Source organism: Pinus tabuliformis, chromosome X (genome assembly GCF_031772625.1).
Source record: "Pinus tabuliformis cultivar Carrire ecotype Pingquan chromosome X, CPIR1, whole genome shotgun sequence".
Taxonomy (NCBI): Eukaryota; Viridiplantae; Streptophyta; class Pinopsida; order Pinales; family Pinaceae; genus Pinus; species Pinus tabuliformis.
In genome coordinates this window covers 667740680-667754247 of record NC_142308.1, presented here as the reverse complement: position 1 = coordinate 667754247, position 13568 = coordinate 667740680, and positions in this window count along the sequence as shown.

The following is a 13568-nucleotide window of genomic DNA, read 5'->3' as shown; positions in this document are numbered from 1 at the left end:
TTGTTAGTTTAACCATCACTTTGGATTGCTCGCTAACTTGCCTTCCATGTTGTGATGTATCTTTGCTCATGTGTTCCCTTTCGAGCCGAGTGCTATCATAGGTTTCTAAGGAGCACACTCACCTCACCCTCAGTGTGTTAGAACCTCTCATGCACCTTCCTTGTCTCACTATAGCTGTCACACCCTTGCTACCAACAGAGTTCTTTTACTTGCCTCTGTGCGAAATCACAGTCAAGGCATTGCTGTACGACCCACTACTGGGACTCCTACACCAAACGGTCTGAGGTCTAATTGGGACTTCTTACTGGAGAGATCCCCTTACATGTTGTTGGGTCCAACATCGTCAACACCTCCTCAAAGGAGCACTTGAGCAACAAGATGTATGCAAAGGATGTACCTCAGGCAAGTACACAAAATTCACATTCCATGATCAGGACAACAAAGCACATGTAGTCTTGGAAAGGGTCCACTCTGATGTCTTTGGACCTTTCTCGATAACCTCCAATTCTAGACACAAATATTTTGCTATTTTTATTAATGACTTCTAAAGGATGCATTGGATCTTCTTCATGTGGAAGAAAGGTGAGACATTCTCCAAGTTCATAGAATTCAAGGCATTGGTTGAGAAAGAAACTTGCAAGAAGGTGAAGGCTCTTAGGAGCGATAATCGAGGTGAGTACATGTTGAATGAATTCAAGAATTTATGTGTGAATGAAGGCATTTGACAACACCCCACAACCCACAGCAGAATGGGGTGGCTGGAAGAAAGAACCATAGCATTGTGGGAGAAGTGAGGGCGATGTTGCATGACCAAGGCCTACCTCTACATTTGTGAGCTGAGGCATCCAACACAACAATCTATTTGCGAAACCAGAGTCCTCATTAAATTTTGGGCATGGTTACACTAGAGGAGGCTTTCTCGGGGAGAAAGCCAGATGTGTCACACTTCAAGAATTTTGGAACTTTTGTTTACTGCCATATCTCCAAAGAATCAAGGATGTGCAGCTGAGTTGACTGGCTCCCTCCAGGATCGAGGAAAACAGACTTGCATGCATGGGATGCTTCTCCCTGGGCAGCATGCAAAGGCATCCCTTGTTTCAGGGATCTATTTTTGGCAATTGGAGGTTACATGCAAGGATCATTTCAGAAACCTCCCACCAAGTGTCGATTTCCCTAGATTTGTGGTATGCGCGTCACAACCTTGATTTTATCAAAACTCATCAATCGGATGTTGCAGAGCTCATTCCTCACATAAACCTTTCAACTCTGACATCCCACATCGCATCTAGGAGCTGTCGGCACATTCAACTCAGTTGTTTTGGGGTAAGCCCGCTTTCCATGTCTTGTGTTGCATTTCTGGTGCTTTTTGTGTTTCACTTCGTATGAACGTTGTCTGCTTGATTTCAGTGAGCACTTGTTGTCATTTTGATACATACTAGCTTGTACAAGCATCATTTCAGTTTTCATTAACATCTCACTATTGTCACATGCATGAAACTGTTTTTCACGAACGGTCGCTAATTCGGTGACTCGCCTCACTCACATGCATGTTGTTCCGTTTTCTGAATTTGTCACACCATTTGCATGCATAATCATTCACTTATGCTTAAACTCAACATCGCCATGCATTTGCATTCACTTTCGCTTGCAGTTGCCCATTGACAAGTCTGGGCAGCCTTGGCCTGGACTTCGTCTCACCAAGACAGCATTGCGCAATCTTGAGAGGGAAGGTTGTGTCTTCCTCTCAGGAAATGCGCATTTCTGCCTATTGACTGTCCTCTAGTCTTGCATTGTGAAATTCTGAGGGATAGTGACTGCTGGCCCAGAAAATTACGCAATGCAGTCACTGAGCATGCAACCATTTCCAGCTGAGATTGCGCATTACGCAATTCCAGCAATCAGTAGCCAGACTGGACTATGCATTGCATAGTTCCAGCAGTTAGTCAGCCTCCCAACAGCCCAAACTATGCCTTGCGCAGTTTTGGCACTCAGTCTCTCGTCCTTCCGGCCGAAATTGCGCGACCTTCATGATCAGTCACACAGGTATGTTGTAAGTCAGTTCTCAAGTTCATTTTGGTTTTCGACTGACAGATTGCTTGCCATGAGTGTTGCCATGTCTCTAGGTATAACAGGTGTTCATCTGCCTCTCAGTCGTACAAGTACAATGGTTTCAGGAGAGCAGAGTTGAAGATACCGTTCAAAGCACACTTGGGGATGCAGTCGATCAAGTGTCTATGAGCTTGCCTACTCACGAAGACATCAAGTTGTTCGTAGACAAGGACATCAAGATATGACGACAACAGCATCACAACAAGCAACATCATGAACAACAACTGAAGGCAGCATACCAGATGCAATGAATGCAAGAGGAAGGTTGTTGACAACATGGAGGCGGAACAAAGTTGCAAGCTCAAGCAGATCCACTAATGATGAAAGAAGCTTTGGGGACTCGGGTTATGAGGTGACGATGCGATTGCGTGAAGACAGAGAATGGAACAAAGAAGGAGTTGCATGTGCTGAAGCAACAACTCAAGGAAGAACATGAGTTGCACAGACAAGTGAATGAGTTGCAGTAGGAACAGGAACAACAGGGGGCGCAACATGCACTCATGGATGAAACTACGCCTATACAAGTTACAGATCTATCCCAGCAGCTAGCACGGAGCAGACATGGTGAGCAGTGTTGTTGATCACATGTAAAGGATTCAGCAGCATGAATGTCATTGTGCGCACACATGTGATCAAACCCATTCAGCATACTCACCAAGACAAAGACAAGAAGCATGTCCGACTAGAGCTGAGCATGTAGTTAACAGTTGATGCGCATGACCACCAACACACATTGGAAGATCAACACGGACACTATGCATCAGTGTGTTGCTCGATCGGCCACACCGAAGAAGACCATGTGCATGTTAGCAGACGAGTTGGATGGAGGAGCCACACCAATGCACCTGAATGAAACGAAAGCAAGAGTTCGCTTCAACAAGATGTCACCATGGAGCACATGCACACCATCACAAACGACCAAGCTTGGCATCTGCTCACCACCTTCACCATCACAAGCATGTCAAAGAGTTGGTCTCACCACAATGGATCGAGTGTCAGTGATGTCTTACATGGCTTTCTCAAGCCATTTTGTCTCACATGAGCACATGTGCATTATAATGTAACGTCTTGTCAAGTGGAAGTTCAAGTGTCGATAGTTGGATGTAACAATCATAGAGTAGATGAAGAGTTATGAGGGTAGATGAACTGTCACAAAGGGGAATGTCAAGGGTCACCCCACCCTTTGCTATAAATAGAACCTCATAACTCATTGTAAAGGCTTTTGTTCAGCCAAGCTTCCGATAAGACTATCTTGGAGAGAGCTTGGACAATATTGTAACGAGCCTTGGCTTCTCCATTGCGTAGAGCTAGTACATCTCTTTGGAGGAGCAGGTGGTTGTGGCTGTAACATTCCACTATTGGAACTAGTGGCGGACATGGATGTATTGTATGACCGGAACTTACACTTCTTAACATAACAAGAGCCAGCACATTTCATGCATATGTTGTATTGTATTCTATGATATTTGGTTTACTCTAAATGATATATGTATTTGCTTTCTTACGCATGCATGTATAGACTATTCTGTATAAGTATGTATGAATCTTTCTGAAATGTGTTGTTGGTTTAACCATCACTTTGGATTGCTCGCTAACTTGCCTTCCATGTTGTGATGTATCTTTGCTCGTGTGTTCCCTTCCAAGTTGAGTGCTATCATAGGTTTCCAAGGGGCACACTCACCTCACCCTCAGTGTGTTAGAACCTCTCATGCACCTTCCTTGTCTTACTGCAACTATCACACCCTTGCTACCAACAGAGTTATCTTACTTGCCTCTATGCGAAATCGCGGTCAAGGCATTACCGTATGACCCATTGTTGGGACTCCTACACCGAATGGTCTGAGGTCTAATTGGGACTTCTTACCAGGGAGATCCCCTTACATGTTGGTAGGTCTAGCACCATCAACACCTCCTCAAAGGAGAAATTGAGCAACAAGATGTATGCAAAGGAGGTACCTTGGTGAAGTACACAAAATTCACATTCCATGATCAGGACAACAAAGCACATGTAGTCTTGGAAAGGATCCACTCTGATGTCTATGGGCCTTTCTGTTAGGTTGGGCGGACCTAACTATGGTTTTGTGCATGGTTTTCGCACATGGTTTTGGACGCGATGGTTTTTGGTCCATGGTTTTGGACACAATGGTTTTCGGTCCATGGTATTGGATGCTTCGGCATGTATAAATATGTATTGTAACATTGAAAGGAACATAATGAAAAATCAAGCTAGTAGTCTTGATTTTGGGATCTAGGGGAAAATCTCTGTGTATATGTATTTTATGTGTTATGCTCTCGCATTGTTTATTTTCTATTCTTAGAATTCGTATGCAAGTAATTTTTGTACGGGGTTAAAACCTACATTTGGTATCGGCGTTGTTTTGGCTTCAAGGGGACGCCTTTATTGCTGAGGGGTTTCGCTCAGGCCTGTGGTAGACCTTGTTCAGTGAGAGATCTGCGAGATCGATTCTGGTGGTGAAAGAAGATGGAGAGCAGTGGAAAGATAGATATCGAGAAATTTAATGGTCAGAGTTTTGAGTTGTGGAAACTCAAGATGGAGGATCTATTGGTGGATAAAGATCAGTGGATCGCAGTAGATCCGGGTACTAAACCAATGGGAGTGTCCGATGAAGAATGGAAGAAGTTGGATCGGAAGGCAAAGAGAACAATATGATTGTGTGTCTCAGATTTAGTATTGCTAAATGTATCAAGGGAAGCTATGGATAAGGCTTTGTGGGACAAGTTAGGGACTTTGTACCAATCTAAGTCTCTGGTTAATAAACTGCTCCTACGGAAAAAGCTGTATAAACTGAGGATGAAAGATGGAGACTCAGTGATAGAGAATCTGAACGCATTTAATACTATGGTAAGTCAGTTATTATCTGCTGATATTAAAATTTCAGATTAAGATAAGTGCATTAGTTTGTTGTGTTCTCTACTAGATTCGTGGGATAGTCTGGTTATTGCAATAGGTAGTAATGCAACCGCCTTGTGGTTAAATGAAATAGTCTCATCCTTGCTGACAGAGGAGATGAGATGGAAAAATATGGAGAGCCAAAATGGTGATGCCTTGTCTGTATGAGGAGAGTCCTAGAATAGAAACAAAAATAAGTCATCGAGTGGGAGATCTAAATCTCCAGGAAAACCTATAAAGGTTGTTTGCTGGAAATGTGGAAAGGAAGGGCACTACAAAAATGACTGTAAATCTAAATCTCCTAACAAAGGAAAGGGAACTAGTGATGCTCCTTCTGTAGAGGCTAAAACCACCTCAGATGAAGGTGGGGATTTGTACTTGGCTTCTTCAAGTACACATGTAGATCATGAGGCATGGTTGATTGACTCAGGTGCATCCTTTCACTTCACTCCCGATAGAGAGTGGTTCTGCGAGTATGAGAAATACGATGGTGGTGATGTCTTCTTAAGGGATGATAGGAATGCTAGAATCGTTGGTCGCAGAAAAGTAAAGTTGAAGTTGCAAGGTGGAAGGGTTAGAACACTTTCGCGTGTTCTGCATATTCCTGCATTGGCCAGAAATCTAATTTTTGTAAGCAAGTTGGATGATGCAGGTGTAAAAATAGTGTTTAAGAAGGATACCTACAAGATGGTTTGGGGAGCACTGGTATTGATGCGGGGAGTTTGGATTGGAACTCTATACAAGCTACAAGGTATTACTGTTGTTGATGGGTGCAATAGTTCTGTGGTTCCTGAAAGTGGAGAAAAAAATCTAGTTCTCTCTGGAGAGAAGACCATGTTGTGGCATCAAAGGCTTGGACATATTGGAGAGAAGGGCCTTCGAATACTTCATGGTAAAGGTATGGTAGAATGTATGAGTAATATCTCTCTGGATTTTGATTTCTGTGAAAATTGTGTATATGGCAAGTAGAATTGGGTGAGTTTCTCCTTTGGTGGTAAGAGGGCGAAACAAATATTAGAGCTTGTGCACAGTGATGTGTTTGGACCTATGAAGATTCCATCATTGGGTAAGTCTATGTACTATGTATCATTTATAGATGACTTCTCAAGGAATACATGGATATATTTCCTTAAGAAGAAATCTGAAGTCTTTGACAGGTTTAAAGAATTTAAGGCTCTGGTGGAAAACCAGACAGAAAAGAAGATAAAGGTGTTGAGGTCAAATAATGATGGAGAGTTTTGTAGCAAGGAATTTGAAGAATTCTGTAAGAAGTGTGGTATAGCACGGCAGAAGACTACTCCATACACACCTGAGCAAAATGGAGTTGAAGAAAGAATGAACAAGACGTTGATGGAAAGGGCAAGAAGCATGCTCAGTGGTGCCGGGCTAGGACAAGAATTTTGGGCAGAGGCGGTGGAGACAACATGTTACATAGTCAACAGATCACCTTCATCAGCGTTGGAGGATAAGACTCCACAAGAGGTATGGACTGGTAAGAAACCCTCTCTTTCACATTTGAGGGTATTTGGATGCGATGGTACATGTTCCAAAGGAGAAAAAAACCAAGTTGGATAGTAAATCTGAAAAGTGCATCTTTATTAGGTATAAGGATGGTTTAAAGGGTTATAAGCTTTGGAACCCAGTAACAAGGAAGGTTGTGTACAACCGAGATGTGGTGTTCAGAGAGGTGAAAGATTTTATTAAACATGAAATCCAACCAAAGGAACTTGAGAAGATAGAGTTTGAGCTTAAGGAGGAAGAATCAGACTCTACAGCGAAGGAGGAATCAAAAGATGAAGAACCATAAACTCTGGGTTTGAGAAGATCAGTTCGAGAAAGAAGGCAACTAGAAAGGTATAGTCCATCTGCTTTCTGTTCAAATTTTGCTTTATCTGTTACTGATGATGATCCCAGAAATGTGAAGGAAGCAGTAGATTCAGAGGATGGCAAACTCTGGAAAGAGGCCATGGTTGATGAAATGGCATCTTTGCATAAAAATGAGGCTTGGGATCTGGTGGAGTTGTCAGCTGGAAGGAAACCCATTGGCAGCAAATGGGTGTTCAAGAAGAAGACAAATGCAGAAGGAAAGGTGGAGAAATACAAAGCTCAGTTGGTAGCAAAAGGTTATTCCCAGGTGTTGGGAATTGATTTTGGTGATATTTTTTCTCCTGTTGCCAAGGTAGCTTCTATTAGATTACTTGTATCTGTTGCTGCTGCTTTTGATTTTGAGGTAGAACAGATGGATGTGAAGACAACATTTCTTCACTGGGATCTAGAAGAGGATATCTACATGAAGCAACCTGAAGGCTTTGCGGTGACGGGTAAGAAAGAACTGGTATGCAAGTTAAAGAAGTCTTTGTATGGGTTAAAACAGTCACCAAGGATGTGGTATCAGAAATTTGATACATTTATACGGGGACTTGGCTTCACCAAAAGCAAGGCAAATCACTGTGTGTATTTTAAATTAATTGGTGACCGTGTTATTTATCAGGTCTTGTATGTGGATGATATATTACTGGTTGGAAATGACAAAGAAATTATCCAGGATTTGAAGACCCAATTGTCCTCCAAATTCAACATGAAAGATCTTGGTGCTGCAAACTATATTTTGGGCATGGAAATTAAAAGAGATCGGGCAAAGAGGGGCTTTAGTTAAACTAGAGGAAGTATGTCGAGACAATATTGCAAAGGTTTAATATGCAGATAGTAAACTGGTGAAGGTTCCTATTCCTGTAGGTGTAAAGTTATCTGCTGAACAGTCTCCCAAGACACAAGAAGAGGAAGAGGATATGTCCCGTGTTCCATATGTAAGTGCAGTCGGTAGCCTGATGTATGCAATGGTCTATACTAGACCAGACATTACACATGCAGTGGAAGTATTGAGTAGGTTTATGTCAAAACTAGGGAAGCGGCATTGGACAACAATGAAGTGGGTTTTTAGGTATTTGCGTGGCACTAGTGATTATGGTTTGAGCTACCAAGGAAGACCAGGATTGGACAGAGTTTTGGATATCCGTGGCTTTGTTGATGTGGACTGGGCTGGAGATCTGGATCAGAGAGGATCTACAAGTGGGTATGTGTTTAACCTATTTGGAGGTGCAGTCAGTTGGATGAGTAAGAAATAATCTTTACTGGCACTGTCAACTACGGAGGCAGAATACATGGAAGCCACTCATGCAAGCAAGGAAGCAATTTAGTTACAGAGATTGTGTTCAAGTATGGGGTTAGTACAGGGAGCTATAAGGATAGACTGTGACAACCGAAGTGCAATTTTCTTGGCAAAGAACACTGCTTACCATTCAAAGACAAAGCACATTGATGTCCAGTATCACTTTGTGAGGGATATGATAGAAGACAAAAAGGTATTGCTGGTGAAGGTGGACACTTTGAAGAATACTACAGATGCATTGACAAAATCTATGAGCTCTGAGAAGTTCTCTTGGTGTAGAGAAACAATGGGTGTTTCGGGGCTGGATAAATGACTAAGCTCTCCTATGGCTCCTTGTGCAAAGAAAACAACAAGTGGGAGAATGTTGCGTTGTGTTATATTCTTTCCACGACTAACTGACGTAGTTAACCGGGGGGTTAGAGGGGGGGCGGAGCCCCCTCTTCGTTGCGCCGATTGCGCAGTAGGGGGTCACAAGGGGTTTGAGAGGGGTGGGTAGCCCCCCTCTATGGGGTCCGGGGCAGCGCCTTGGGGAATTTTTTTTTGGACCCTATATTAGGTTGGGCGGACCTACCTATGGTTTTGTGCATGGTTTTCGCACATGGTTTTGGACGTGATGGTTTTTGGTCCATGGTTTTGGACGCGATGGTTTTCGGTCCATTGTTTTTGACGTGATGGTTTTTGATTAATGGTTTTGGACACGATGGTTTTCAGTCCATGGTTTTGGACGCGATGGTTTTCAGTCCATGGTTTTGGACGCGATGGTTTTCAGTCCATGGTATTGGATGCTTCAACATGTAGAAATTTCTCTCTAGATCAGCTAGCTCTGATACCATGTAGAAATTCTCACTGTAGATCACCTGATAATGCAATATACTAAAGAAAAATACTTGATCTACTTCTACAAACAAACTTGCGGAAGCTTAATCGATTTTGAGTAAGATCAAATAGAACACATATAACAGAGAATAAGAAATCAATCACTCATGAACACAGAAGAATACTCTGGGGAAAGCCTCAGCTAAAAACCCCACTATCTATATTATCATACAAGTGGAAATATCTCAAGATTACACAAAGCTTTAGCTCACAAGCTATCCATCTCTCAATACAATCCCTCACTGCTACTCATAGACAAAATAGACAACACATATGCCTTCCTTTAGTCCTCCAAGCCTCCTATTTCCTTGCGCAGTTTCTCCTGGGTCCTCTAGCTGCAACCTGTGTGAATAATCCTCTCACACACAACACTGACCTCTGAAATAACTGCGCAATCCTGAAGGAGATAATTCCTTCTGCATGGATGAGTTTCCTATATAGGAAAATTCCTCCAACTGATAGTACAATGTCCCTTCCTTTAATCTCAACTGGGTCTTTCTCTGAACTGACATGCATGAGTTATTTATGAGAGAATATTCAGTTATCTGGAGAACACTAGTTGCATGCATGCATTAACTAACTAACTGAACTCACAATTAGTTCCTCCAACTGTTTGGAACTAATTCAACTGAACTTAACTCAGTTAACTGAGCTAACTAATTACAACTCAAATACAACTGATCCTTATCTCCTTAATTAAGGGCTAACTTCCTCAATCAAAGGGATAATTGTTGCATGTCTTCACAAAGACTTCATGTTTGATTTTCTCCAACTAATTAACTCAAGATGAATTAATTAATTATTTTTCAAATAGCTAGTGAGACTAAATTCGAATTTTAATTCAGGGACTAATTAAAATTGGAATATATCATGAAATGATATTTATAGCAATGTTACTTTTAGCATTTCTATTTTATCATTCCTTGTTGCTATTTTCAACATTGGTACCTGAAATGCTATTTATAGCAATGTTATTTATAGCATTTCTATTTTTAACATTTCTTATTGTTATTTTCAACACAACATGTATAAATATGTATTGTAACATTGAAAGGAACATAATGAAAAATCAAGCTGGTAGTCCCGATTTTGGGATCCAGGGGAAAATCTTTGTGTATATGTGTTTTATGTATTATGCTCTCGCATTGTTTATTTTATGTTCTTAGAATTCGTATGCGGGTAATTTTTGTACGGGGTTAAAACCTACACTTTCTTGATAACCTCCACTACCAGACACAAATATTTTTCTATCTTTATTGATGACTTCTAAACGATGCGTTGTATCTTCTTCATGTGGAAGAAAGACGAGACATTCTCCAAGTTCATAGAATTCAAGGCACTGTTTGAGAAAGAAACTGGCAAGAAGGTGAAGGCTCTTAGGAGCGATAATGGAGGTGAGTACGTGTCGAATGAATTCAAGAATTTATGTGTGAATGAAGGAATTTGACAACACCCCACAACCCATAATAGAATGGGGTGGCTGGGAGAAAGAACCATAGCATTGTGGGAGAAGTGAGGGCGATGTTACATGACCAAGGCCTACCTCTATATTTGTGGGCTGAGGCATGAAACACAACAATCTATTTGCAAAACTAGAGTCCTCATTAGATTTTGGGCATGATTACACTGGAGGAGGCTTTCTCGGGGAGAAAGCCAGATGTGTCGCACTTCAGGAATTTTGGAACTTTTGTTTACTGCCATATCTCCAAAGAATCAAGGAAGAAGCTTGAGCTGAAAAAAAAATAAAAAATTTGGGGGTATTTTTTGGTTACACATAAACTCCACACAACTACCATGTGTACTTTCCATCCCTCAGAATGACAGCTGTGTGAAGGGATGTAAAGTTTGATGAGGAGAAAGCCACGCAGTGCTCTCTTGAGAGGGAGATTCAGATCCTACCAGAAGAGGAGATTTTTTCTCCAAAGGAGGAGGCTCAGGAAGTTGTGGGGCAACCAAAAATTGAGGAAGCAGAGAGTGGAAACAACCACTCAAGCAAAACCATCTAGATAAGGTAGAAAAATAACCAAGGAGGTTGAGAGACTTGTGCAAGATGCGAGGGAGAATGTGGGTGCTCCTTCAAATTTGCGCACGAAGAGAAGGTCACCTGATCGGTATGGTAGCTACATGGCTCTAATGACTGACCTTGTAGAGACTAAGTTATGCTCTTTTAAGGAAGAAGTTGAGCAACCTGTATGGGTTGATACAATGGTGGAGGAATACGAATCCATTGTAAAGAATAGTGTTTTGGAAGTGGTACCAAGACCAATAGATAAATCAGTAGTGGGTTCGAGATGGATCTTCAAGGTTAAGCAAGTAGCAGGTGGAAGCATAGAGAAGTATAAGGCTAAATTTGTGGCCAAGGGGTACTCTCAAGTTGAGGGAATTGACTATGAGGAGACCTTTTCTCATGTAGCAAGGTAATCATCCATTAGATCAATTATTGCACTGGTTGCACAAATGGGGTGGAAGATCCACCAGATGGATGTAAAAACAAAATTTATCAATGGATTTATTGAGGAGGAGGTGTACATAAAGCAACCATAATATTTTGAGATATTTGATCGAGAGTCTCATGTGTGCAGACTCAAGCGAGTGTTGTACGGTCTCAAATACGGACCTCGTGCTTGGTACACCCGAATCGATAGCTATCTCACTGGTTTATGCTTCACCAAAAGTGAAGTGGATGCAAACCTCTATCATATCTTGGTCGAAGGTAAATTATTTATTATTGTCTTATATGTTGATGATTTTATTTTGAATGGTGATGAGCAATTGATCAGATCTCGTAAGGAGGACCTTGCAAGGGAATTTGAAATAAAGGACATGGGTCTCATGCACTACTTCCTTGGGTTGGAATTATAGCAAGGCGATGGGGAACTATTTGTCTCTTAAGGAAAGTATGCAAATGAGATACTACATAAGTTACGGATGGAGAGTTATAAACCCATGGAGACACCTCTAGCAACCAACTAGAGGATGGAGGATGCCACTGTAGGTGAAGAAGTGGATGCTACCCTTTATCAGTAATAAGTGGGTTCACTAATGTATCTTGTGAACACACAAATGTATATGTGTTATGCAATCAACCAACTGAGCCAAGATATCGTTAGGACAACCAAATTATTTTGGAAGGCAACTAAGCATGTTTTACAGTACCTCAGAGGTATTACCCAGTTTGGAACGATACAAATAGACAAAGGGAGTGAAGTTGTGTGGCTTCACAGATGCAGATTGGGTGGGGAGTCCATCAAACCGAAAGAGTACATTAGGTGAAATTTTTAGTGTTGGGTCCGCAGTTGTTTCCTGGTACAGCAGGAAGCAAATATTCGTGGTGCTCAACTCTACAAAAGTAGAATACATGGTTGCAAGTCAAGCAACATGTTAAGTGATCTGGATGAGAAATATACTTGAGGGACTATTTGATCGAGTGATGGATCCAACTGTGATCTACTGTGATAATCAAAGTTTCATCAAGCTCTCTGAGAATCCTATATTTCACGATCGATCCAAGCATATAGATATCTGATATCACCATTTATGGGACTGTGTAGAGGCATATAATGTTGCTACAATACATTCCGACAGAGGAACAAGATGCTGACATTTTGACAACGACCTTGTCAAGAGGGAAGTTTGAGTTCCACAAGTGCAAGATAGGGGTGGTTGATAATCCCTTTCTTATTGAGAGGGAGTGTTGAAAAATGTAGCAAATAATTCTCAATTTGATTTTGCCTTGATTAAATTGAGAAAATTTGAATTTCCACATTAACAAACAACTTGGATGCAGTTAACTTGTGTGAAATGGCTTGTGTCACCCAGTTTACTCTGTAAATTCGAATTAGAGGGCTTGGAGTTTAGTTAAGCATGTGTGATTGCTAATTTATAGCAATCAAGGTTAGCTATTTCAAGTTGTTTTCAATTAAGCTAGTTATGACTATTGGAGGAACTAGTGGAAGGTCAGTTGTGCAATGGGACTTCAGTCAAACTCAATGATCATCTAGTTAGCTGATCAATCAACCCAAAATAGCTAGTGCATGTAGAGAATCTAAGTTCCCGAGCTCTGGTGGAGATTCCACGACAGTGTAACATTAGTTGTAGACTAGTCTTGAGTGTATAGGTGTTGCATGTAGTTAGATGATCAACCTTGGGAATTGCACAATCCATTTTGGAGAAATTCCTAAATAATAGGGGCCTAATTTCTCAGGAATTGTGTAAGGAAATAGGGGCTCAAGCAGAGGCAGAAATTGACTAAGTCTAGGTTAGAGCTTCTTAGTGAGCAAAGAGATAGGTTATTCACTTGTAGGTTGTGCTCAGTTGAGCAAAGAAATTGTAATACATCTTTATTCATCAAATTAATGTAAGTAAGCATTGGGGTTTTTAGCATATTGCTTTCTCCAGGAAAACTACCGTGTTCATGTGTGTTATTTCATATTGCATGTTTGAGATTTTTGTTCTAAATTGTGAATTAACTTCCGTAAAGCAGTAGAGTAGGTTTGTGTCTTG